The following is a 24,609-nucleotide window of genomic DNA, read 5'->3' as shown; positions in this document are numbered from 1 at the left end:
TGCCAACGCGTTTCGAGGTGTCAACCTCTTCTTTAAGGGCAGCTTCATAAATGTCTGACAGAGGACTCTCAATTAGAAAACGAATTGACTGCATGCCATTTCATACCCGCCCATCGTGGGCATTGCTAAGTGCATGTTTACTCCTCCTCTCCTTGATGCATGCTGGGAAATATAGTCAGTTTTTTAGAGTATTTTGGACCCTCAGTGGGTTCTGCAGGCATTCTTTGTGGCAAATATTTTATTTCCTTAAGTAGGACTCCGGATAGAGCATTTGTTTCTTTGTACCACAACTGCTTTGCTGAGTATCGGGTGTGGAATTGTTCCCACCATGCAGCCTCTCCTTCAATCGTGAGATGGTGCAGTCCTGTGCTGCAAGGGCTGCGGCGTTAAAGTATGTCCACCAAATGCCCAAAGCATGTCTGGACGCACTCGCTGCTGTTGTAAAAACCATACAGTTTAATTCATCATGGCAAACCAACAGAATCATTCCGGTTGTTAAAATCCTTGCGCTGAAGCATTTCGAGGTGTCAACCTCTTCATCAAACGCAGCTTCATGAGTGTCTGACAGAAGACTCAATTAGAAAAATAATTGACTGCTTGCCGTTTTATACTCGCCCAGCATGGGAGTTGCTAAGTGCATGTTTACTCCGCTTCTCCTTGATGCATGCTGGGATATATCGTCCATTTTTAGAGTATTTTGGACACTCAGTGGGTTCTGCAGGCATGCTTTGCAGCAAATATTTTATATCCTTAAGTAGGACTCCGGAAAGAGCGTTTGTTTCTTTGTGCCATAAAAGCTGTGTTGCATATCAGAATCATTCTGGTTGTTAAAATCTTTGTGCCAACGCGTTTCGAGGGGTCAATCTCTTCTTCAAAGGCAGCTTCATGAATGTCTGACAGAGGACTCTCAATTAGAAAACTAATGTGTGATGTGACATCAAGGCTGCAGGTTGGCGACCGAAACGCATTACGTGGACATGGTAACAATGGAATAAATTCTTCTATCTGCATCTGTGGTCTGTGCCTGTGAGTTCTTTGCTGCCTGCATCCACTTCAGGATTATTTGGTGGATATATATATATATATATATATATATATATATATATTCACTGAAAAAACCATAGGTTTCAGGGGTGTTATAGTTAGCTGGACTTTTCACTTGTACAAAACCATTGAAATTCCCCCGTTATAGTTAGTTCAGCTAACTATACCTCGCGCGCCCGCAATGCACTGCTGATGACGTCACATATTACATCACTCATGACATGGTCAGTGACATCACTCATGACATCACTGATGACATCTCAAATGACATCACTGATGACATCACTGATTACATCATCCAGTGAATGTGTGTTTTTCTGAAAATTAAATATGTTTTATATATGTATATCTCAAGGTCGATGGAAGAATAAATGGGTATATAGGTGTCTAAATGGATGATTTGTTTTTGAAAAATTGATTGTGTAACTGACTGATTAAGTGTATCATTGTGAATACATGGCTTAGTGAGTAATGTTTAAATATGTAAATATCTGTATCAGTCTCTCACTTTGTGTATAAGTGGCTGCATGGGTTGGTGAGTAGCTACATGGGTGTCTATATAGGTTATTAGTTGGTTTTTTGAGTATCAGTCTGAGTGTCTGCATGGTTCGGTGGGGGGTATTACGTAGTGCATAGGTGCATGAATGAGTGACTCACTGTTTGTATGGGTTGAACACAGCATGTGTGCAGGACTGTATGGGTGGATGAGTGTGTGTATGGGTGTGTTAGTGAGTGAATGACTGTCTCAATAGTGTCTTTATGAGTAACTACATATGTTTTAAACTAGTATATGTGACTATTGGTGTATATATGTGAGTATATGTGAGAGTGAGAGATTGAAAGAGTTCCTGTATGAATAAGTATGTGTTTCTATAAGTGATTGTTTAAAAGACTAAGTATGTGTAAGTTTCCGTAGAAGTAAGTATGGTGGTGTGTGTATAACTGTATATGCAAGTAAATGTATGTTTGATTCTTTATTAGCATGAGTGACTATGTGTGTGAGTAACTCTATGGATGAGTGGCATTGTGTAACAGGATGTATAGGTGTATGAGTACATATGATGAGTGAGTACATGTATGAGTGACTGTATAGGACTGTTGGTGAATGAGTGGATGTGTATGTGGATCTTAGAATTACTGAAGAGGTTGTTGTAACTGGTATTGGTATGTCCATTGTTTTGAAAATTTTAGTCTCTATTTTTGAATGTGTGTATCAAAGGTTATATTAGGGTGAGAGGAGGTCTGCCACTCTATCACAAGGATGATGTCATCAGTGATGTCATCAGTGATGTCATTTGAGATGTCATCAGTGATGTCATGAGTGATGTCACTGACCATGTCATGAGTGATGTAATATGTGACGTCATCAGCAGTGCATTGCGGGCGCGCGAGTTATAGTTAGCTGAACTAACTATAACGGGGGAATTTCAATGGTTTTGTACAAGTGAAAAGTCCAGCTAACTATAACACCCCTGAAACCTATGGTTTTTTCAGTGAATTTCTGAGGTTTTTTAAATGCTAATTCCTAACTATAACGTGCCTGAAACCTATGGTTTTTTCTGTGAATTTCAAAGGTTTTTTAAATGCTAATTTCTAACTATGCCTACAGAGATAGGACATGTGAAGAAAGAAGAAAAAATGCACAGAAAGAAACAAAAGAAGTGCAGAAAGAAGCAACAGAAGTCCTCAAATACGAAGATAAGTGCAGGAAGAAGGATAACGTGCAGAAAGAACAAACAGAAGAGCAGAAAGAGGCCTTGTTGCAAAATCATCTTGTACCCTCAACTTTTTCAGACGGATACTGGTGGTAACTGAGTCTGACTAACCAGTCCTAGAGCCAGTGCTATGTTAAAAGACACTTAGAATACAGTGAAAACACCTACATACACTAGGGAACATTATGCGTTGGGGTCCCCCTGTGATTAGCATGACCTCCTCTGTAAGCCCCTAGTATATAATAGGGCATGGGGATTAAAACTACCTCTTAAAACAGGCCACATGGCGTTTTTGCACACGTTAACTCAGGCCCCGTCCCCTCCATTCACCACTGTGTAAACACGCCCTGTGTCCATTTTTAGTTGGGAGATTAAGTTCATTTGAATCCTGAGGGTCCCTAGGGTCCAACTAGCCCACTAGGTACCTCCAGTAAGTGCCACAGAGCTGCGTTGCAGAGAGGTGTAAAAAGTGGCACGGCCTGGACCACCTCTCTGCAATGCAGCTCAGTGGCGCTTACTGGAAGCACTTGGTGGGCTAGTTAGCCCCCAGGGACCCTCAGTATTGAAGGGAAATTATATCCCCAATTTAAAACGTGCCATAGTGCGTGTTTGCACACGTCACCTCAGGCCCCATCCCCTCCCTTCACCACTGTGTAAACGCGCCCTGTGGCTGTTCTAAGTTGAGAGATTAAGTCCCCTTGAATCCTAAGGGTCCCTAGGGTCAAACTAGACCACTAGGTACCTCCAGTAAGCGCCACAGAGCTGCGTTGCAGAGAGGTGTAAAAAGGGGCTTGGCCTCAGAACACCTGGCTGCAGCGCAGCTCCCTGGTGCATACTGGAGATGCCTGTTGGGGGCGCGTTTGCAGAGTGCTGCACGGAGGGGGCATGGCCTCCGGCACGATGCTAGTCTTTTATTTATTTTAGTTTTTTAAGAAGGGGGGCTGTTTGGTTTGGTTTGCCCTGATGACCCCATCCCCCAGGGCCAGTCTCCTAATTATATTTTTTTGACCCCAATCCCCAGGGCCGGCCACTGTTTTTTATTATTTAAAAAAAAAATATATTCATAGACACACCTAGGACATGCTGGACAAACCGTACGTACCTATCACCATGACGATTTGCGTGATATTCATTAAAAGGCGACTATGCATGCAATGAATCCACGTGGAATGTATTTACACCACTAGTGAAGCTCTGACATGTCTGATGCCCTACCGTGCCTAATCCTGGTAGACACCCTTGTCGTTTATTTATACAAACATGGGTAGCTATTGACGGGCACATTTAATACACATGCACACCAAGCCATTCAAAGGGGATTCGACAAAAATTCGACCAAAACTATGCAAGAAACCCCCCTCACGGTTAATAAAACACACATCCACTGCCGGATGTGTAATACTTTTTATTTTACTCTCTGGAAAGGGGACGAACATCACTTGAGAGTCACAGCGTGCTCCTGACAGAGCCCAATGCTGTGTTACACCCACCATTGCCTGCCGAGTGCCACACACCTCTGTGTTGTATTCCACTAGCTAGTGCATATGCTATGACACTCTCTAGCCGATGTGCACTGTAACACCACCCCGTGAATATGTCATGCCACACTTGTCTTCGCACGGGTTATATTGCCCCATCTAACGTGCCTTTCTCGATGCCTATGTTATAACGCACAGTGCTATGCCATACATATTACAATCTGGGATCCATATCTTTGTCACAGTGCATATGCAACGTTACACTCCCCAGCACATATTTTATATTACAACTTTAGAGACTAGTTAGGTTACACAACACTGCCCTGTGCATATTACACTCCAAGGCGCATATCGCATAGCACGCGCTAGTGCCTGTGCTATCTCGCGCTCTCCAATGAATCTGTCATTGCGCACAATGTATTGCATATTATATTTCACGCCCGGTTCATCTTATATCACACTTTTTGGTGCATAGTTTATACCATACACTATATCTAGTTTTCATTTTCAATCGTGCTCTCAGGACTATGTTCTATATAACACTGTGTTCACCTACCCTTTTCACGGGCATTACATTTTGCGATAGGGGGTGGAGAGTCAGGGGGTGTTTCTGCCAAGTGAGCCCGGAGTCACAGTCACAAACGTCCTCTTCTTCCTGAATAAAAGTGAGAATATGCTGCATACTTGTTCATATTTTAAGTAGTTTGCACAGACACAATGTTTTAAAAACAATAAAGTTCCTAATACCCGCCTTCTCTGAACAGTTAGCTTGCTGCCCCATCCCCTTCCTCCCTATCCTCTGTTGTGTGAATCCATGGACTAGCCTCCTCCCTCCTGCCATGCATGGTCTGATGTGCTGCCACTGCCCTCAATTTAGTATGATGTACCAGTCCACTCCTCCTGCCCTCCATTGCCCAATTCTATGCCCCATCATTGACCTCCTGCTTAAACTCTGTGCTTAGCTTGCTGCCCCTATTCTCCTTCCCCCTGCCCTCCGATGTCTTTGTGCATGCCCCTGCTCCATCCTTTTTGCCCACCATGTCCCATGGACCTGCCACTCCTATCTACTCTGAGTGTTCTGTTGAGCTGCCACTCCCCTCCCACCTGCCTAGCATTGTCAGATGACTGTAACCTGTCCCTGCCACCTCCACCCTGCCTGTCCACATGCCATGCCCCTATCCTCTTCCTCCTGTCCTACATGGTCCATTGTACTGCCACACCCTTCTGCCCTCCCTGGTCTGTTGTGCTGCAACTGCTCCTCCTGCCTGCCCCGTGTGGTCTGTTGTGAGGTCCCTTCCCCTGAACTTTCTTGTCTGTGCACAGGTCCTGACCCTCCCTTCTATCCTCCATCGTCCTTTGTGCATGCCCCTCCACCCTCCTTCTTGCCCATCATAGCCATTGTGCTGCCACTAACCCTCCCACTTGCCATGCATGGTCTTCTGTGCTGCCATGGCCCCTCCCACCTTCCCTGTGTGGTCAGTTAGCTGCCCCTGACCCCCTCCCACCTTCCCTCCATGGTCTGTGTGTATGCCATCACAGTCTCACTGTTGCTCTTCATGGTGTGTCTTGCTTCTAGTGCCCATCCTGCCTGACCTCCATGGCTATCTTGCTGCTCCTGCCCTGCCCCCTTGCCCCCAGCCCTACTCCCTCCCTCCTGGCTTGTCTGTTCCATTGTAATGCCCCTGATCCGTCCCTCCTGCCCTTTATGGTCTGTTATGCTGCAGCTTTCTCTCCTGTCTGTCCATTATGGTCAGCTAGCTACCATTGCCTCTTGCCCCTCTGTTCTCTGTTGTCCATGTGCATGGTCCTGTCCCCTCCCTCTTGCTTTCTATGGATTGTTGTGCTGCACTCCCGTCCTGCATGCCCTGTGTGGTGTATTGTGCTGCTGCAAACCCTGATGCCTGCCCTGCAGGGTCAGTTTGGTGCACCTCTCCATGTCCCTCCTGTCCTCTGTTATCCAAGTCCATGTCCCTATCCCATTTCCTTCCATGATCCAATGTACCATACTTGCGAACATTTTGAACTTGGTAAGAGGGAGATTTTGAAAAAAAACTGGGGTATTGATTTTCCCCTTTGAGTTACATTGAAAAAGAGGATATTGTAGACAGGAGACAGATCAAATAAAGCCCATTTGAGCTTAAAAACATTGGACGTTTCCTGGCTGAATCGGGTCTGTTGGCATGTATGGTTGTACTACCATTGCCTCTTCCTTCTGCCCACAATGGTCTATTACATTGCCACAGCCTTGAAGGAGGGTAGATTTTGTATCACAGGGGGCCCCTGGCCCGTTCTGTCCACACCTGAAGTATGAGACCCTTGTCCTTGCCCTGCCAGCTGCATTTGTAGGCCGTATTAAATTGACCAGCGGGTCCTGTGTTGCTATATAATTATCCTGAGACATCCTTACCACTCAGCCAGCATAAAACCCCTGTGTAGGCCCTTCTGTTCAATATGTAGGCCTCTTTGTTAAATTAACCATAGCTCTGCAATTTTAGTGTATAGCAGTCTGAAGGCAGGTCTGCGAGGCCTTCTGATCCAAACTAGTAGCCCCCACCCTACCCGAGTGCTCCGTGCTCGGTATCAAAGTTCAACATCCCCCTGAAGCTGTCGACATACAGTAGGCTGCATCCTGGACTGGTACTTGCTTCCTGGGCAGGTTTCCCGCTTTTAAGGAAGTGGCAACCGCAGAGCGTCAAATTAGGAGAACTGAGGAGATTTTATACATGAATATATTGAATTCCCGTACAATACCCATTATTTTCTGCTTGCTCTATGGAACTTACGATAAGCGATTGGCCTGAGAGACTGACCTTTTCACCCAGTCCATTGTCAGCATTAAGTGGGTAAATGACGAAATGTCTGGTAAAATCTGCAGACGAAGCTTTTGGGTAGCATACGTAGGTAGATGTAGCGTGCAAAGGAGCCCACAAAATGATATAAAAAGGAGCACCCACAGATATCGACGGACTACCTCGCCGTCTGTATGTAGGTTAACAGGCAGTGCAGGTTTTCCCCAAGAGCTGGGAGCTCTTGTCTTCCTTTGCTTAAAATGTCTTGCTCTGCTTTGCTTGAAGTATCTTATTCTATTTTACCTATATGAAATGTCATGTTATGTTTAACCATTGTTCTCTTTACTTTTGCATTTAAAAGATTTTGTATTGTAATTGCAGGAATGCTTGCTCTAAGAGTAAACGTGAGTGTTCCTAGGTAACATTTTCCTTGGTGTAACTTGTTTCTCATGATGCATTTATAGATGTGTTTTCTCTCTCTCTCTGTCAGTACATTAATTGAGATACAGAGAATATTATGACAGCTGTATGATTATCTGGATTCTGTATTTTGTACTTTATGTCTCTATTCTGCGGCTTCTTTGAAGTTGCATCTTCTCATTAAACTGCCATTGTATTCTGCCTCCAATTCCATGTCTCATATGTCTGTTTTCTTCATTTTTGGAGCAAGCGTTCCTAGGCACCCCGGCTCAAATGAAGGTGCCCCTTTTGTCCCTGACTCACTCTCCTGCTCAGTTCTGTGGTGGCTCCCGGGGATCTGGGGACTGCCCCTAGCTTCCTTGACCCGTAATAGATCTTCCCTCCAACAGCCTCTCTTGCAAGTCCTGTATTGTTGGTTTGTTGCCCCTGCCCCCTTTCCACTGCCCTCCATAGTCTGTTGTGCTGCCACTGCCCTTCCTGCATGCCCAGTGTGGTCAAATTTTGCCTCTGCACTCTCCTACCTGCCTTCAATTTTCAGAGTCCGTGCCCCTGGCCTCTGCCTCTCAACAGTAACCCAATGAACAACTAGATTGCTAACATTCAATATTTATTACAAAAGTGTGGAACGCCTGACATCATCTTGATGTAATCAAAACTGTAATACCTAGAGCATTTCGTTTAGAAATTACATATATGAGAGGGTCTTATTGGCATCAAAATTACGGTTAGTGCTCTAAAAGACTAAAATAAGGACATATTTTCTGAGTTTTCAAATAGCGACAAAGCACTTTTAAATTATTTGTTATCTTTATGTTTTTTTATCCAGTTGACCACTTGATTAAATGTTGCACTTAGGGGAGAGGATGTGGTGTTACTTCCAGAACTGCAGACTTTGCAACTGGGGAACCAGGTTGCAGTTTCTGCTTCAGCTCGACATTCTGTGATTCTGGTCAAATCACTTAGTCTCCCCATGTCTACAACCAAAATGAATTTGTTCTTGTGTGATGTAACCAATGCTCATGTAAAGCACTCCAATACCTGACAAGTCTGCACTATATAACACTGCAAAAACACAAAATAATAAGTGTTTTGCACACATCTGGGTGATTTTGGGCTACATTTGGGCTCTTTTGTCTCCGGTGGCCATCTTGGGAGATTTATTTGTTATGAAGTTTCCTAATTTCCTCATGTACTGCAGTCTCCTCAGTAGGAAATGCTTTCAGTTTTTTACTTTGATTCCATCATGAAGGTATTCAGATAAGTCACACATTTGCCATAAATTCTGAATGTTAGCACTCTAGTTGCTCATTAGATCACTGTAGTAAAACTACTGCACCATGGAAGTCTGCTCCTGGTATTAAAAGTGCATGTTTCAGTCTGCATGTCAGAATTTTTTAATGAAATAGAAGAGGATTTGAGAAGTCACTCAAAATGTGCCCTCATTTTCTTTCTTCAGCATTAATCATAATTTCTATGGCAAAATGAACCTCCTCATTGTGTTCCTTTTTAAATTAAATGTTTTAAGTGTTACCAGTTTATTCCAATCAAGATGGCTTCAGGTGTGCCATACTTTTGTCATAATGAAGACAGTAAGCGCTCTAGTTGTTTTTAAGAACATTCTGGGACATTCTGTCATTGGGCTATACTTGGGCTACATCTGGGTGATATTTGGGCTACATTTGGGCTCTTTTGTCTCTGGTGGCCATCTTGGGAGACTTATTTGTTATGAAGTTTCCTAATTTCCTCATTTACTGTAGTCTCCTCAGTAGGAAATACTTTCAGTTTTTTACTTTGATTCCATCAAGAAGGCATTCAGATGTGTCACACATTTGCCATAAATTCAGAATGTTAGCACTCTTTTTGCTCATTAGATCACTGTAGTAAAGCTACTGCTCACCAGGGGAAACTGCTGCTGGTATTGAAAGTGCATGTTTCAGTCTGCATGTCAGAATTTTTTAATGAAATAGAAGAGGATTTGAGAAGTCACTCAAAATGTGCCCTAATTTTTCTTTCTGCAGCACTAATCATACTTTTTATGGAAAAATGAACCCCCTCATTTTGTTCCTTTTTAAATTAAATGTTTTAAGAGTTACCACTTTAATCCAAGCAAGATGGCTTCAGGTGTGCCATACGTTTATCATAAGTAGGACTGTTAGCGCTCTAGTAGTTCTTTGGAACACTCTGGGAAGCTGCAGTAGAACACAAAGGAATCAACTGACAGTCTCTGCCCTTGTTGGATGTACATGTTTTACTGAGAATGTCAGACTTCATTCTCACATGACTGAGAAAGATAATGTGAATTTACAGAAAATAAGCTCTCAGTTTAGCCTATAGATCACCTTCCAAACCTCTGTGGTAAAAGCATGAGAAAATATTTTTCTCTCAATCATGATATCCCAGCAGAAGGCTTTTTCACATGGTGAAATCACCTTAGAACATACCACAATTCCTAAAATGAGTATGGTACCATCAACAAATGATTTATAATGTAACTAAAGTCTTAAAACCTTCTATTAACTGCAATGCTTTTTAATGAGGTGCTATCATGTATATTGGTCCCAAGATAGCTGCCAACACTTCTTGGATGAAGTGCTGACAGCCAATCAGATCTCAGGATGAGATGTGTGGTTAGGCTCCGCCCACATATATATATGCTTTTAAATGCTATTTTCTCAGGAAATACTGAACAGATTTACACCAGACCTGCAAAAGGCACTTCCTTGACCTTATGGCTACCTCTCTGCCAAATTTCAAGTAATTCTGTTCAGCCGTTCGGGCTGTAGCTGTGTCTAAAGGTCCTATGGAAAAATGCATGGGGAAAACGCGTTTTGGGACCCCCCTTTTTTCTCGGCCCCTGCTTGACGAATCCCCCCGAGACTTTCAGGGTAGGAGCGGAGCGTAGCGCCCCACCTATTTTGAAAATTTCGCGAGGATTCGTCGACCGGCGCCAAAGTTATTCCAAATAGAATGTTGCGGATTTCCTATGGAAACAGGGTCCTAACTATAACTACCTACTGGCGACCGCCAGTAGGTAATATATATATATATATATATATATATATATATATATATATATATATATATCTCACCAAATCTCCTCTTAGCTTCAAAAGAAGTGCACCGGCACAGGTCGTGTCGTGAATAAATTCGTTTATTCCATGGAACCCCACAGCATGAGGAACGCACACTTTCCCAACGTTTCTGCTCTCACAGGAGCCTTGATCACGGGACTGTTGTCTGCATTTTGAATCATCCCACGTGGTCTTATATATACACTGAAAAAAACATAGGTTTCAGGGGCGTTATAGTTAGGAATTGGCATTTAAAAAATCTTAGAAATTCACTGAAAAAACCATAGGTTTCAGGGGTGTTATAGTTAGCTGGACATTTCCCTCATACAAATCCCTAGAAATTCCCCTGTTACAGTTAGTCCAGCCAGCTATAAATCGCGCCCCGCAATGCACTGCTGATGACGTCACATATTACATCACTCATGACACGGTCAGTGACATCACTGATGACATCTCAAATGACATCACTGATGACATCATCCAGTGAATGTGTGTTTTTCTTAAAAGTTTAAATATGTTTTATATATTTATAGTGAAAGGCCTATGGAAGCATGAGTGGGTGAATAAGTGTCTGAATGGGTGATTTTCTAGGTGCGTAACTGACTCCATAAGTGAGTTATTAAATGTATCTTACTGCAGACTAGTGACTAAACTGTGTGAATGTCTGTATGTGTCTGTGTGTTGGTGTATAAGTGGCTGCATGGTTTTGTGAATAGCTATATGAGTGTCTATATGGGTTATTGATTGGTTGTCTGAGTATCTGTATGGGTACCTGAGTGTTTGTCTGGGTAGGGTGTGTGTGACTCTGTGACTAGATGTGTGAGTGGGTGATTCAGTGGGTGCATGTTTTTAAGAGTGCATCTGTGATGAACTGTATGGTTGGGTGAGTGTATGTATAGGTGTGTTAGTGATTGAATGTATATCTCAGTTGTACATGTGTCAGTAACCACATATTTGAACCGCAGTATATATGTGTGTAAGAGTATATAACTATCTATATATGAGAGTGTGTGATTTTGGGAGTGGCTGTATGCGCCATAGTGCAAGGATATCTGTGCCATGTGCTGTTTGTTTTTCTGCAGGAAGACACAGAATTTGCTGGTATTTTTATGAGTAAGTGAACTTGAGTGTTTTTAACTGTATAAGTGAGTACATTTTACTGTGATTAATTATTTGCATGACTGACTAGATGTATCAGTACCTCAACGGATGATTGGCAGTGTGTGAGTGTCTATATAGATGTATAAATGCACAGAGTGACTGTAAGTATGAGTGACTGTACAGGTGAGTGAGTTGAGATGTATGTAGACCTAAAAGTCAATGAGTGGGTGAGTAGTTATTGGTATTGGAGTATCTATGGTTGTCAAAATGGCCGTCTGAAATTTTGAGTCGGTGTATCAAAGGTTATATTAGGGTGTGAGAAGATGCACTAATTCATCACATAGATGATGTCATCAGTGATGTCATCAGTGATGTCATTTGAGATGTCATCAGGGATGTCATCAGTGATGTCACTGACCATGTCATGAGTGATGTAATATGTGACGTCATCAGCAGTGCATTGCGGGGGCGCGAGTTATAGTTAGCTGAACTAACTATAACGGGGGAATTTCTAGGGTTTTGTACGAGGGAAATGTCCATCTAAATATAACGCCCCTGAAACCTATGGTTTTTTCAGTGAATCTCTAAGGTTTTTTAAATGCAATTCCTAACTATAACGCCCCTGAAACCTATGGTTTTGTCAGTGAATTTCAAAGGTTTTTTAAATGCCAATTCCTAACTATAACGCCCCTGAAACCTTTGGTTTTTTCAGTGAATTTCAAAGGTTTTTTAAATGCCAATTCCTATCTATAACTTATCTCCAAAGATATCATGTTTAATGATTTTGATTGCATTTCTATATTTTTCAAATTCAGTGTGTCATTTTCTTTCTTTCTTTATTTTTTTTAAATACTTTTTTATCATCATTTTCTAAACATATTTCTTCAATTAATTCTTTTAAAAATAAAAAAATATTATTTGAACTTAATGTGTTTTTCAAACATATTTTTTTATATTTTTCAAAATATTTTTTCAACTATAAGTGCAAAACTTTATTTTAGATATATTTTTTTTTCAATGTTTTTGGATCCGCGCACCCTATGTGCACCGTTCACGATCCGTACGCGATAGCATCCGCTCATGGTATGCGTTGGGTACGTGTTTAGCGCGCGATCGCTATGCGACCGGTACGCGACTCCCAGCCTATACGTGACACGTTCGATGTACGGAACGCGCCTTTTATGCGCTTCCACGATGCGTCATATGCGTCCGTGACGCGATGGGTGCGCGGATCCCGCGAAGTATTTAACATTTAAAAACACAGATTTATGTATTGCATGTGAATATTAATTGAAGACAAACTCTAAACTAGTCTTAAAACCAATATATTTTGACATCTAATCCTATATTTCTTTTTAATTCAATTTCACGGATGCGCGCTGGGTGCGTGCTGCGTAAGCGCACGGTGCGCGGATCCCATGTGACCTGCAAAAAAAAATAGATTTTATTGGTTCATTACACTTCCTGTTCTAACTACTGAAAGACCCCACCCATTTCAATCATTCCTCTTTGAGCTTCTTTGGAGAACCATCTCTTTGGACAAGAAGATTTTTTTAAACTAAGTATACACTTAGTTCTAACTTTTTGCAACCAAAAATGGCTTCAGGGCAGCAGGCATCACCTGCATCACCTCAAACCTCTGAGGATGAATTTTTGCCAGAGGAACCACACAAAAAACGTTTTGCTTCAGTGGTGTGGAAATGTTTTACTTTTCCCGAAGGACAGAATAAGACCAATGCCACCTTGGTCACATGTAAGATTTGCAAAAGAGTCTTATCGAGAGGGGATCCCATCAAGAAATACTCTTGCGGCACGGCAAGTATGATGAAGCACATGAGGAGCCTTCATCCAAACAATCTATCATGTGAATAGTGCCGACGCATGAGAGACACTCCTGCTCCTGCGCCATCCACCTCATCGCAGCCGAGCACGTCAAGAGTGCATCCCTCAGACCAAACCTTGGACATCCGTCCTCAATTTCAATTTTTAAAAGTGCTCTGCACTAAGTGCAATAAGACTTTGTGCTATGGCGAGCAGTCAATCGACCTCATCTGCCGCCGGCAGGAAAGTCATATTTGCTAGTTTTTTTTTGTTTTTTGTTTTTTACTGTTCCCTGAAGTTCATTGATTGGTTTCTCCTGTTATTTTTTTTTTTTTCAGAAAAACCAAAAAAAACACAAAATTGTTCAAAAAACCCAAAAAAAAACATAAAAGAAGAAAGAAGAACAAAAAAAGTTATTTTAAGAACTAACTTTCCTAGTTTAAAAAAATAGCTAAATTTCTTTGTTAGTGTGTGAAAGTTTAGATGAATGTATGTGTAGTACGTAATTGACTGAATGAATGCATTAGTAGCGTATGGTGAATGTATAAGTGCAGAACTATAAGGAAGTGCTGCAGTATCACACAGTAACCTCTTTAACTACTGTGTGCTGTAGTACTTCCGAAGCACAGGGATGCAACATATGTACATAAATATGTTGCAAATCTATGCTTCTCTCTGCACGGCTGCTTAAACTGCAGCCATGTGGTGACACAGGCACCCTTGCACAATAGTTCAAGGATATCTGTGTCATGTGCTGTTTGTTTTTCTACAGGAAGACATATCTTCCTGTACAAAACCATGAGAAAATGCATTTTTCTCCTTCAATGTATGCTGAACATTTCAGCATGCATTGAAGAAATAAAAATGTGGAGAAATTAAAACAATTCTCTTTGTTGTGCTTTCCTACACCAATTGTAGAATGGTGCACCATTCACACACATATCAAGATTTACGATTTCTAATAAATCTAGACATGTGTCTTGTTCTATGAGTATTAAGTGCAATCATGCACAACAACACTTATAGAACACTCTTTCATCTGAAAGTGGTCTGCATGATGAAGTTACATTTTCATGGAGTATAAAAAGTGCACAGAGTGCCTTTACCTCTCTTTGAAAATATGAAAGAATATCTTACACAATAACTATGTTACAAAAAGTGACATATTTCCGTTTTTAAATTTCCTTGCGAATGATAGAAGGTAAGCACAGATTTTTGACTGCAAAGATGTTCAAAGAAGAATGATTGAAATAATAGCGGTCCTTCAACAGCTAAAAAGATGAAATATTATGAACCCCTCAAATCTCTTTTTTTGCAGGTCACTTGATATCTGATTATGGTCAAATTTCAAAACTACATAAACAAAGTGTTTTAAGGAACGTGTTTCAACTTTGTAGATTCTTGCAGGCCTCTTCATTCTCCTTATTGAGACTTAGTTAAACTTACCTTCACAGTAATAGGAATAAAAAATGTTATTAATTTTTGTCTATTTTTCTTTCAATTATAAATTCTTAAAAATTGTTCATTTTAAAATTTGGATCTGTGAAAGAAAATAAAAATTATAACATATAATAATACATTTTTTACAACACAACATAATTTCCACAAAGTAATTTGTTTGCCTTTTTTGCTGATCTCAGAATATATTGAATTTCACTCGAAATAGTGATTTCAATGGTACTCATCACTTAACAGCGGGCAAAAAAAAAAACAATCAGAAAGATTGTTAAAAAAAAAAAAAACATACTATTCTCAGTAAAATACCAGAAAATACATATCATACACATATGAAATGCTTACAGATTACAACATTTTATAACTTTAACTTATAAAAACTGTAAATGTTGCCACATTAAAACAATCACCGAATAAATGACCACCAAAAAGTCCATAATTCAAAAATATACCTTTCCTTGAGGCCAAATGGTATTTTTGCACTTCTTCTTTATGTAAACTGTCCAATGGTAGTTCTATTAAATTATAATAATAAATTCCTCAGAGAGTGAATTAGCTTCCTAAAATTTTGGCTTCAAAAATATTAGGTAGGAATTTAGTAATTCCTTAGGCAAACGTTGTTTGAAAACCAACTGGGCATCATTACAAAGTGTCCAGCCTTTGTCACATTTTAGATAGGCAGTGTAATGTCCAGATGTGGTGGAAGGACCATCATGGAAAATTATTGCAATTTCTACAAAAGTCCTTCCTGATATTGATATTTGTGCTGCTAAAAATTGTTTTATTAAAGTATTCAATTTTCTTCCATCAGCTGTACAACGTTGCATCATTAAAATGATGTATTTTCAACATTTTGTTAACAATAATGTGGATAACATTTCTGATTTACATTGTCTACACTCCATGTTTTGATTTGCACCTTTCACTAATTTATTGAAAGCCACTGGTTTACAGTCTGGTAATGTTAAATACAGAAATCTCTCAGTGTCTACATTCGTGCTACATGTATACGTGCAATTTTCACAATGATGTTCCCATTTGTAAGAAAGGCCAAAAATATTTTCTATTTCTACACCTTCATTTTCAAAAATGGTAAGCATATACATTAAAAATTCCTGAGCATCTTGGGGGGGGCGTGGCCAACTGGCGAACATGGCGGACGCCAGTGCTTAAGGCTCCGACCGTTACCCCCGCTTAATCCTGTCAGTTCTCCTGAGAAGTGGGCAGCTCTGGCCCGTAAAGCGCTGGTCGGGTGCGGGACGACGGCGGGGACGATCCCTGAGGCCCGGGAGCCGTGGGGTGGCCGCCTCTGGACGGGACCCGCGAGACGAGGACGCATGAGGCTGCCCGCGTGAGCTGATTGCTGGCGGAGGCCGCCGGCCTGAAGACGAGTCGGGCGAGCGGAGGACGGGGAGCGGAGTGACCTACGAGGCCCCGTGTGATTGCGGTGGGGGCTGCCGGGGGGCTCCCGGCTGGAGACTGCGGTGCGGCGGAGGGCCTGCTGCGGTGGAACGCAGAGGAGTGGTGGCGGCGGCCTGGGCCGCGCTGCGGTGGCCTGTCGCGGCCCGCGAGGACGCTGGTGACGGCGGCGGGCGGAGCTGAGCCCTGGGGGAGCAACGCGGCTGGCCTGAGCAGCCCGCATGCAGTGAGGCCTGCAGCCCGGACACGGCGGATGGAGAGCTGGGGGCCTTGGGACGCCGTGGGCCCCGCGGAGGTGACGAGTGCAGAGGCGCCACGACAAACAGTGAGTTGCTGGGGGCTGTGGAGCCTGCGGAGCGGCCTGCGCTACCGTTGCGGGGAGAGCGGCGACCTGTGATCGCGCCTAGGCAGGTGCGCTTCAGGAGAGGTGGAGCGGAGCGGCCGCCTCAGGGACACAGAGGCAGAGTGGAGGAGTGACTTGACAGCCTGAAGGGCCCGGAGGCTGGGGGACGCTCGCCGCCGGGAGCCTGTGGACTGGTGCGGGCAGTGGCGGGCGCCATCTTGCGAGGGACGCCATTTTGGGAGAGCCGGCGGCGGCCCTCTGGGAGAGGGTGCCCACCGTTGTGAACAATAGTGCAGTCCAGGCGCCCGGGCAGTGGGAGAACCTTTGGGCGGCTGAGTGAGGCGCGCTGGGCGAGGGGGGGCCCCCCAGACGTCCCCGGTAGCCGGAGTGCTGGATCAGTGACACTCCATGTGCCCGGGGGCCCAGCAGATAGCCGGCGGGCACCGGTCGGGTGTACCCGGCGACATTGGGGTGGCGCCAGCCTAAACACAGTAAGCGCCGCTTAAGAGAGCCCCGGGAGTCTCCGGCGGGCGCCGGTCGGGCGTACCCAGTGTGGCTGGAGAGTGACGGGCGAGAGTCTGGCTGGTCGTGGCCGGCGCCAGTGAGGGGAGCCGCAGGAGACCCCACCGACTGGCACATTTCAGAAAAGAGGGCAGTGGCGAGCTGACCTGGGAAGAGGCGCACGACATACTGGTCCAGGAGCCCTGCGGACCTTGGGGCCTGGTGCTTGCCCGCACTGGTGGCCGCGCAGAGGGCCGCAACGTATAGGAGCAGAGGTGCAGCCATCAGGCCGTGCCCTCAACACCAGGAGGCAGCCTGCGGATGCCGACGGCTCAACAGTACGTGATGGGCCGGCTCCGTGACAAAACGCAGCAGGGACAGTCACACACAGGGAGCTTGGACACCACGCGGGCCCGTCCAGGGGGGGACGCGGAGCCACAATCGGCGGCCCTGTCGGCCAAGATGGACATCATGCTTGCGGCGGTGGAGAAACTCAGCGCCAGCCTGGAGCAGACGAGAGAGTCCTTAGAAGTCAGGATTGATAAGGTCACCTCCGACTTCACGCTCCTCCATGCGGACCACCGCAAGCTGGCTGAGAGGGTCACGGTCCAGGGCCAGACGCTTCGGGAGCTCCAGCCAGTCACCCAGAGCCACGGTGCTGCGCTGCAGGATGTGTTGGACAGGGTTAATGTGCTTGAAGACCGGGTCGATGAAGCAGAAGGGCGCTCCCGTCGCAATAATGTACGCGTCGTGGGACTTCCAGAGGTAGTGGAAGGAAGGAAACCGGAGCAGTATATAGAGCACTGGCTGAAGGACCTCTTACCGCAAGGGGCGCTATCCCAACACTTTGTGGTGGAAAGAGCGCACAGGGTGCCGGCGCAACAGCCCAAACCGGGGGCCCGGCCCCGCCCGTTCCTCTTCAGGCTCCTGAACTATCGCGACCGGGACGCGGTCCTGCGTGAAACAAGCAAATCTGGAGACCCGACGGTTGGCAGTAGTCGCGTCATGCTTTTCCCCGACTACACCGCGGCTGTGCAACGGCGCAGGAGCAACTACTTGGCGGTGAAGAGGCAACTTCGGGAACTGGAGCTGCCCTACTCCTTGCTGTTCCCGGCCCATCTGCGAGTGGTGGCAAAGGAGGGGACCCGCTGCTTCGACTCCCCGGCGGACGTCTGGGACTGGCTGGAGGAGACGGGGCAGTGGACGGGGGAGAGACCCGCGGGCGCGGAACCTGACGGCCACCCGGAGAGAGGACCCAGGAGGCGCAGGAGGCGGGGAGCCCGGCAGCAGATGCGGATGGGGCTGGTGGCGCCTAGCCCGGAGCAGATCAGAGTGGAGCGACAGGAGGTCCTTGATGCGGTGGCGACCCTGGGGACCCCACACAGTGGAGACTGCATGGAGACTGGAGCGTGCAGCGCCCTGGGGACCAGTGGTGCCTCGTCCCCGTCCACGGTGATCCCGGAGGAACTGGCTCTACCGGTGGTGACCCCACAGACTGCTGACTTGATTGTGTGATGGGACACTGCCGCACCGCACTGGGGTGGGAGCCATGCGGGGTAGGTATGCCCACGCACCTGTCCTGCAAATGCGCGCCTGGGGGAGAGGCGGGGACCCGAGAGAGCGGGGGTTCTTTCATGAAGGGCATGGCCTTAGTGCGGGGGGCACCCGGCAGTGCAGGGCGGCTTGCTTGTGGCGCGTGCCGCTGGACGTTACGGCGGGGGGTCCCTGCTGCCGCGCCCTCGAGCTCGGACAGCGCGACAGTTTCATGCTAGATAAGCTGCTGCTTTCCCTTCACTTAGAGGAGATTGGGGAGGGGGGAAATTGTGCCAACTTGTCGACACTCCCGCGAGTACCCCATCAGACACTGTACTGACACACTGCATTGTTAATTAGTTTCTTTGAAGTTTGGATGGATGCCCCGTTGGGAATGCACCCCTTTTGTTCTACTGTTCACGGCGGTTACACTGTTTACATGGCAGCGCATTTACATGTTCCCCTGGGTCGCGTGGCCGGCCCCTCATCCTCCTCCCCGGGTGCGGACGTTCTACTTCCAGCCCGGCTGGCTTTTCCACCCTCACGATGACACACACTAATGTTGTGACTTGGAATATACGGGGCATGCACACACCGTCAAAGCGCTACTCCATCTTCTCCTACTTACAACGCCACTCTGTTGGGATCGCCCTCCTGCAGGAGACGCATATGTCGCAGCTAGAGCTGGGTAGGCTTTCCAGGCGCTGGAGAGGGCACACATATGGCACCACTTATTCGGCGCATGCGCGTGGCACACTGATATGGATGCGAGCGGGGGTCCCTTTCCGGTGCGAGGAGGTGGTGGTGGACGGTGAGGGCAGGTACATGCTGGTGCGGGGAAAACTGAACGGGCAGGAGATCTTGCTGGGGTCGATATACGCGCCCAATATGGATCAGCCGTCCTTCCTGGAACGCCTGACACAAATCCTGCACCCTTATGCGGGGCTCCCCTGGCTGCTGGGGGGGACTTTAACATGGTGCTGGATGTCCAGCTGGACAGATCCTTCCCTCCCCTGCGCGCTGCGATGGTGGAGTCCAACGCTCAGGCGCTGGGGGACTGGCTTGCGCACTGGGCGCTACAGGACCTGTGGCGCACCCTCCACCCGAGGGACAAGATATATTCTTATTACTCGGCGGTGTACGATCTTCACGTCCGGCTGGACAGGTTCGTGGGCTCGCAGTCACTATTCCCGCTTATAGCGCGTTCTGAATATCTGGGCCGAACACTCTCCGATCATAACCCTTTGTGGTTCCAGCTTAGCTGGGTGGCGGAACGGCTGCCGGTGCCCACCTGGCGGCTTCAACCAAGCGCGCTTGAGGACCCGGAATTTAGATCTTCCCTTGGCACGGCCATTCTAGCATACTTTGAAGCAAACAAAGGGACTGCGAGTGATGCACTGGTGGAGTGGGAGGCCCATAAGGCGACCATCTGCGGCCACTGCCTGGGGGCCACCTGGAACATACGCAAGGGCCTCTCGGACTCTCTGACGAGCCTGGAGAATGAACTCCTGCGGCACGAGAGGGAGGGAGAAGGAGGGGGTCGGCACTCACACACCCTGGCAGACCTTCGGGAAAGGCACGCGGAACTCCTGGAGCGGCTCCGGTGCCACAACTACGCTGCGCACACAGCCAGGACGCACGCTAGGGCGGACAGGGCGGGCCGCCTCCTGGCCTGGCTCATTCGGCAGGAGGACCGACGTGCCCCTATAGGAACGATCCGTAACGAGGATGGCACGCTAGTCCACACACAGCGTGAAATACACCGGGCTTTTGCTGACCACTATAGGCAACTGTACAAAGCGAGGGGGACTGGCCCCCCGCATCTTCTTGGGGACTTTCTGGCCTCTGTACAGCTCCCCGAGGTCACGGCGGCACACAATGGGGACCTCGCCGGACCTCTCTCTCTGGAGGAAATTGGGGAGGCAATTCAATCAATGGCATCTGGGAAGACGCCGGGGCCAGATGGCCTGCCCGCGGAATACTACAAAGCATACCGAGAGTCCCTGGCGCCGCTGCTGAGAGAGCTCTACAATAAAGCACTTGAGGTGGGGTCGCTCCCCCCTTCTATGCGGGAGGCGTTCCTGGTCTCCCTGCCCAAGCCTGACAGAGACCACACGGAGCTGGGCTCCTACCGTCCCTTAGCGATGCTTAACGTGGACTATAAAATCCTCGCCAAAGTGCTGGCGGAGCGGCTGGCGCCGGTGGTCCCTCATCTGGTGCACACCGACCAGAATGGCTTTGTCCCGGCACGGTCAACGTCCCTGAACATTCGGAGATACTTCAGGGTAGCAACCGAGGCAGTGCACAGGTGGCCCAGAGCGGGGTGCCTCATCTTGGACTTAGAGAAGGCATTTGACAGTCTGGAGTGGGGTTACTTAGCCGAGGTGCTGCTCCGATATGGGTTGGACCGGGAATTCCTGAAGATGGTCGACCTATTATACAGGCGACCCACGGTCCGTGTCCGACTGGGCCCTCACGTCTCGGAGGCGATACCGGTGGGCTGCGGCACCCGCCAGGGGTGCCCGCTCTCCCCGCTCCTGTTCGCCCTGGCCATTGAGCCTCTGGCTGTGGCTGTGCGGGCAACCCTGGGAGATGGTATACGGTTGGGGGACTCTGTCCACCACGTGTCGCTCTACGCTGATGACCTGTTGGTCTACGTGCAGGATGTGGGGCGTGTCCCGGAGGAGCTGCCGCGGCTGCTGAGGACGTTCGCCGCTATCTCGGGGCTACGTGTGAACGCAGCCAAATCCTGCCTGTATGCCTTTAGCGCCGGTATTGACGATCCGAGATATTGCCTGGATGGCACGCTGGTCCAATGGAAGGAAGACACCTTCCGCTATTTGGGGATCCAAATTTACCGATGCCCGGCCGACCTCTTCGATGGGAATCTGGGGAGGGCGGTCACGGCGCTCAGGTCGCAGGTGCACTTCTGGAGCGCACTCCCACTGACGATCACGGGCAGGGTGGCGCTGGCCAAAATGGTCATGCTCCCCCGCCTCCTGTATTACTTCGCCAACCTGCCGATGTATATTCCCCCCGCATTTTTTGGTAAACTTAATCAGCTGCTGCGGGACTTTGTCTGGGGTACTGCCAGACACAGGCTGGCGCTCACGAAGTTGTTCCTACCGACAGACAGAGGTGGTCTAGCCGCCCCTTGCTTTGAGCACTACTACCTGGCCGCACAATTACAATGGGTGGCCCGCTGGCTAGCTGATAGAGGTAGGGACGACACGGCCTCGGGGTTGGCGCCTTACTCACTGGAGCGAATAACCAGGTCCTTCCATCCTCTCCACAGGGTCGCGTGCCCGCTACCACTCCTTCTGGAAGTGGCGCATAGGTGTTTCCGGAGGGCCTTGTTGCTCACGCGTACTATTGTCCCGTATGCGCCGGCAATACCACTGGAGGGCTCCCCTGGCGGAGGAGGGGTGCTCACGGCCCCTGTGCTGGCGGATTGGTGGGGAGCTGATGTGCGCACGTTGGGAGATCTGTACCGGGAGGGCGAGCTCATACCGTACGAGACCCTGATATCGGAGGACGGGCTCCCGCCCGGTGGGTTCCTGACGCATCGCTCACTGATAGCGAGCATGACCGCCCAATGGGGGGATATGGCCTCGGAGCCCACCCTGCATCTGACCATGCAATACTTGCATGTCATGGGAAGGGGAGGGCACTTGATCCGCTGGTTTGCAGCTTCGCTGAGGGAGCTGTCGTCCATTAGCCTGGACCGCCTCCGCGCTAAGTGGGATCTGGACCTGGGAAGACCGCTGGAGGACAGGGAGTGGGAAAGGATACTCAAGGGCCCGGTGCGTATACCCCGAAACTTGCGGTTCCGCCAAATTCAGTTATTTATTGTTCACAGAGCTTACCTCACGCCGGAGTTAATTAACCGGTATTTTCACCGTACTGACGCAGTGTGCCCTAGATGTAGTGAGCTGGGGGCGGGTTTCCTGCATATGTTGTGGAGCTGTTCACGGTTGGGCGTCTACTGGAGATCGGTCAGTGGGCTGCTGCTAGAGAGTGTGGGCCGCAACATCCCATTCGACTGGCCCGAACACATATTGCACCACTTTAAACGATCGCGTAAGGATAAGGTGACGTCTCGATTCCTAGACCTGGGGCTAGTGGTAGCGGCACGCCTCATTACGAAGCGGTGGAAAGCACATGAACCGCCGCGCGTGCAGGCTTGGAGTGCCTCATTTCAGGCATGGGCCGGGGCAGAGGGGACCGCCATCCAGAGGGAGGAAACACTGGGCCTGCGGAGGGAACCCATGGCAGATCGCTGGAGGCAGCTGTTGGGGAAGCTCAGACGCCTAGGCGCGGAGGGTTGCGCGGGGTCACAGGAGATGGCCGACGGAGCTGGCGTGGGCGGGGGTGGATCGGGGGATGCCCCTCTGTCGAGATGATAGGACCCTGCCTGCTTTCTCCCTTAGCGCCGCGACACCCACACTTGCATAGCGACGTTCACAGCCGAGGCACACACATGGGGGATCCTCGGGGGGGTGTGGAGTGGCGGGGGGTTACTGACAGCTGGGGGGGTATTGAGCCTGTATGTACAGTCTATGCTGCCATTGTTAAGGTTTTGTTATGTATAATCTTTGGGACTTGCGGGTATTTTGCCTGTTCCTCACTACCTGAATGGGGCGGGAGGCACCCGCCTACAGACACGGAGCCTAGCCGAGGTACGGTTACTACCGTTACTTCCGATGTGACTGCACCGGGACTGTCAAAGAGACTGTAGCTGGCTCCGCTGCGGACAGTGACCACAAATTAGTCTGAATGCATGTCATGAAGTAGAAGTTATTGATCCTGATGCGGGATGATCCCCCACATATGTTTACAACTTTCTGATTACCTATTGTGTCAAATGCCAAGGAATGTTCTTGTTTAAAACAATAAAAATAGATTTACAAAAAAAAAAAAAAAAAAAAATTCCTGAGCATCTTGTTGGATATTTTGTGTAAATTGTGTAGAACCAGAACACACATCCAAAAGACTACGAACATCTGAAACAGATTGTATTTTACTTCTATCTGTTGTCAATTTTTCATAAACAGAGTGCAACCGAGAACAAAATCTTTTTTGCTGATTCTCCATAATTTGCTCTTGCAAATCTTCAAGATAAAAAACAACATTGACCACTACATTAGCATAGCAGTTGACACCAGAACTATTTTCAAAATGATAACCAACAATCTCTCCAACAGTGTCCAATTTCTTTTTAGCTGCAATCACAACATTATCTTGTTCTTTTCTTTTCTTGATACCTTCAGAACAGATATTCTCTAACCTTCTTTTTCGACCAACCACACGCTTTTCAAATACAGGATATTGACCTAAATTTGGAGCATACACCCTTCTTAACCTATTATACTCTTTTACACAGTTTGCATCTGCAGTAACCTTTGTCTCATCAAAATCAATCAAAAACAAACCAGATAATGTTCTGACTCGCGACAAAGCAACATATGCCATACCCTCTTTAAATACAGTAGATCCAATGTTCACCAATGCACTGTTTACACTTAATCCTTGAGATTTATGAATAGTCACTGCATATGCCAGAGAAAATGGAAATTGTTTCCTACGGACATATAAATCTTTAACAAGCAAAAAACGAACTGAACAACAACCAATTTCTTTAACTTCATCAATCTGATTAAATTTAATTTTTAAAAATTCAATTCCTTCTTTTTTCTGATAATTCACAAAATCCACCACTTTGCCCATTGCACCATTAACTAAACCTTTCTCTACATCCAAATTACGCCTCAAAATGACCCTACAGTTTACATACACAGACAGTGTCTCTTCCAAACCTGCAGTTTTAGATATTTTTTTTCTAAACAATCTAGTTCTGATCTCAACTTACCCGTTAAAATAATAGTGATTCTTTCATGTAGTATTTTATCGATGGCTTCC

The sequence above is a fragment of the Triturus cristatus genome, chromosome 11 (genome assembly GCF_964204655.1).
Source record: "Triturus cristatus chromosome 11, aTriCri1.1, whole genome shotgun sequence".
NCBI lineage: Eukaryota > Metazoa > Chordata > Amphibia > Caudata > Salamandridae > Triturus > Triturus cristatus.
The sequence above is the reverse complement of the archived record's forward strand: the minus strand, read 5'-3'. Positions refer to the sequence as shown.